This window comes from Pteropus medius, unplaced genomic scaffold, assembly GCF_902729225.1.
Source record: "Pteropus medius unplaced genomic scaffold, Ma_sr-lr_union100, whole genome shotgun sequence".
Lineage (NCBI taxonomy): Eukaryota > Metazoa > Chordata > Mammalia > Chiroptera > Pteropodidae > Pteropus > Pteropus medius.
The window spans coordinates 4,056,127-4,060,084 of NW_024342474.1; the positions used below are offsets into that span (position 1 = coordinate 4,056,127).

At 31.7% G+C, this 3,958-nt stretch overlaps 1 non-coding gene across 1 annotated transcript; it reads left to right on the forward strand.

Annotated features, from left to right (window-relative positions):
• Positions 1-2,884: 2,884 nt before the first annotated feature.
• Positions 2,885-3,003, forward strand: LOC120605188 (5S ribosomal RNA). Its single transcript, XR_005653543.1, has one exon. It is a non-coding gene; the product is annotated as a 5S ribosomal RNA (ribosomal RNA).
• Positions 3,004-3,958: the final 955 nt, after the last annotated feature.

Below are 3,958 nucleotides of genomic sequence, written 5' to 3' on the forward strand. Positions count from 1 at the left end.
GAATGCAATGTCTTTGGCATCAAACAAACACAAAGGCAAATCCTCGTGGATGAAGTAACCACCAGTATATCTGCTAAATCAGCCAACCTTCCAATCAAAGATAACAAAAACATTCAGACGTAGACTCTCATAGCCTTTAGATATTCTAGTAATAATACATAGAATACAAAAAATTGAGTCTGATTTTTTAATTAATTATTAAATTATTAAATATTAAATTAATAAATAAAATCACAAATATGAGCGGACCCAGCTATAATAAAAAACAACTAGATTTGAAAAAAGTACTAAATAGAAATCTTAGATAAGGTATGTGTGTGATTTATAGTTAGATAGATAGATAAATAGATATAGATAGTATAATTGTAGATAATTGACACTAAAATTAGTGAACTGGAAAATATATATGAAGAATTTGATTTTAAGAGAGAAGAATTGGAGTATAGGCAACAGAAGGAAATTACATTTCTTTGAGCATCATAGTTAGGCTTTGGAAAAAGCCATTAAATGATATATAAATGTTTTAAAAACAAAATTAAAAATGATAGGAAGAAAACAAAGAATTTGACTTTAATATACTATAATTTAATTAAATTGAATTAAATTAAATGGCAAGTTCTTTTTGTTTGGAAACAGTTATCTGGTTTCTTTTGCAGCTAAATAGAATTGGAAAAGAGAGGAGAAATGAATTCTGATGGTATATCTAGCATTGGATTACAGAAATTGCCAAAAAAATTCATTGCCAAATGGAGCAGACCTTTTCCTGAATGCAAAATTCAGCAACTATATCTGAGAACAAGTAGTGAAACTGAGAAAAATAGGATTACAGCTACTTGGCGTGAATGTAGAAAAGACTACAGGGTACAACGAAAAGTCCTGATGGCTTTAGAAAAACCCACCAAAGTCAATTTCCAGACTGAGGACTGAACCGAGGAAAATCTGCTGGAATTAGAATCCCACTTTAATAGGCAGAAATATTGGTGGTTTTGGGGGGAAAAAAAAGAGAAGATGGAGACAGGGTTTCATAGAACCCAGATCTCAGAATAGTGGAGGAGGCTGCACAAACAGCCATTATTTTAAGTGCTGTGAGGTGTAAATAGTTAAGAGAGCCACCTAGACACCCCTCAACTCCCCCTAGCAAACTCGTTTAAACAAGAACATAAAAGAATTGCTAATGCCAAAATGTTATAAGAAAAAAAAAATTATCTAAATTTTCTGAATGACAATGGCGGGGAGGGGATATAACCTAATATTACAAAAGAAGCTACTAGAGAAATCAACTTTAGATAACCAAAATTAATAGGTGGAGCTGTGGCATAAGGATTGACGATAAATGTTGATTATAAATAAAAGCAATGTAAAACTAAATTATAGAGGTAAATATGCTAGAGTAGTATGTAAATGTTACATGCTGTACTGTATAGATATAATATAACTATCAAAAATAGGGAGAGAAAATGAAAACTATATCTCAATATCAATTAAGATAACACAAAGGCAAAAATAAATGTTTAATGTTTTGAAGACTCTCCTTTCTTTCCACACATCCCCCCACATTTATTCTCTTTTGACATCCCCTCCCTACTCCCACCATACAACGTACTGACTACAACTTGTTAAAAAATCTTTATGATTTTCTTAACAGTTGCTTGAAAAATTTATTTTTGTACTACACGTTTTCTTTTTGCCAGATGCGTCTAACAAGTATGTTTGGAGAGACCTACTCTCAGGCCACTCCATTAAACCCCCTTCCCTCTCCCTCTCAGTATTTATAATAATCAAAGAAGTACCCAGTTTTATAGCCCTCAGTTATGCCTTTTTTTTGACATTTTATTTTTTAATATATATATCTATGGATATAGATATGTAATTTTGTCAAACTTTTTTCTGTACAAAAGTCTTAAGATTTAAAACTATTATTTGTATTATATGATGGTGATATGTTAATGTTACAAAATTTTTAATGAAAAATATTTTTGTTACTAGTCAGTTTCATAATTATTTTTTAAGTTTGTATATTATCCGATGTTGATGCAAAATATTATATGATATGTTTTTGTTTAAGAATGTAATGTGTGTAATAAACATATAGAGTGTATTTGACCTTAAGGAAATAAAAAGTAGTCTGATTCGCAGAGATTTATCATGTTGGCAGGTTGATCTTGGTATCTCTAAAAGAAAAGCAGTCTACTGAATTTTTACTTGATCCATATAAATGGAAAGGTTCTAGGCTGTGTGAACAAAAATCTAACTTGAATCACCAACACAGAGTCATGGTTCCTTAATCAAGTCCCGAACTGTGCTAGTTTGTAGACCCAGAACCCCTTGAATGAAAGGGAGATCAGTTCCCCTTATATGTGTATGTTATACTTTAGAATGATTCCAAATATGTTCATGAAGTAAATTAATATATATTCATGTTTTATTTCTGATATTTTAAGTTCCCTTAGAGTAAACCTTTGTGTATCTGAGATAATACTCAAACAAGAAAAATTATAAAATGCATGAAACCTTATGGTAGGTGAGCTGTGAGCCCAAAGCTATTGCAGCCTGGCATGCACTGGGTATATTAAAAATACAACAAAGAGTATAAGGCCCTAAGTAGTCATACTTCAGCGTTTCCTCACTGAAAGCTAATATGGAAAGTAGGACAAAGAGTTTGTTTTTTAGATGATTTCAAGGATCAAAAGAAAGTGTTAAAGTTGGAAAGATGATAAATCTACAATCTGTCATAAGTATTGCTTCTCCAGAGACTTATTTTTGTTTATAGTTTGAAATCTATTATTAGATGAAAATGACTTGAGTTTTGGGGAATGCAAATTTTTATTTGTTTTTGTACATTTTGGGCATTGTTCATGCTTAAATGTGTGTGGAAAAATATTTGGTCTACGGCCATGCCACTCTGAACAAGCCTGATCCCGTCTGATCTCAGAAACTAAGCAGGGTCGGGCCTGGTTAGTACTTGGATGAGAGACCACCTAGGAAGACCAGGTGCTGTAGGCGTAAAAAAATAAAAAATAAGGGATTGTAAGCTTACAAGGTCCTTGCAATCTACGAGGTCAACCAAGGGTTGCCTCACATATAAAAATATATATGTATATATATTTGAATTACATGTATGGTTTTATACTTCCTGGAATCTTTTAACAGTCTGAGATATTTATATAAAGTGAGAGTATTGATATGATAAGACAGAGGATTTTATATATAATTTATGTAATTATTCTGCATAGATAATCTCTAAGGTAGTGCTGTCCAATAGAAATCTCAGTAGTGATGGAAATGTTCTATATCTGTGCTGTCTGATACTGTAGCCTCTAGCCACAGGTAGCTCTTGAGCACTTAAAATGTGGCTAGTGAGACTGAAGAAGTGACTTTTAAAATTTTAAATTTTTAATTTATTCAAATATAATTTTACATATCCTTGTGGCCTGTGGCTATTGATGCATGTTAGACAGTGCATCTCTCAATCTGTAAGAGATGAAGTCAAGTGAGTGTACAGTTGTACATACAGAAATATTTCAGAATTGCCTACCATTCTGTGTCCTACATAGAATATTAACTAATAAATACTATTTTCAAGTTGTATTTTAATTAGTCAAATACCACCACCTACCCACACACAAACACACACATACATACTACATACATGTTATGCTTATTTACGAAGTCTGTAATTCTATCTATCAGGTAAAGTTGCTATTGCTCATGAAATTTTCTTGAAATTTTAATTGAGTTTAGAATGATATGGTCCCTAATTGGTAATAAAAATATCTTTTTAATCACTGGTATGTTTGATATAATTTAGATCACATACACCAATTCAGGCCAGTTCTATATTTTTATCAGCATTATTTTCTGAACCAAATTCCCTGCTTGAAATAATTTTTATCTTAGATATTACTCCTGCGTTTATGGTAGATTTTTACTGATTATTTGTCTAGCCACATGCTTGTGT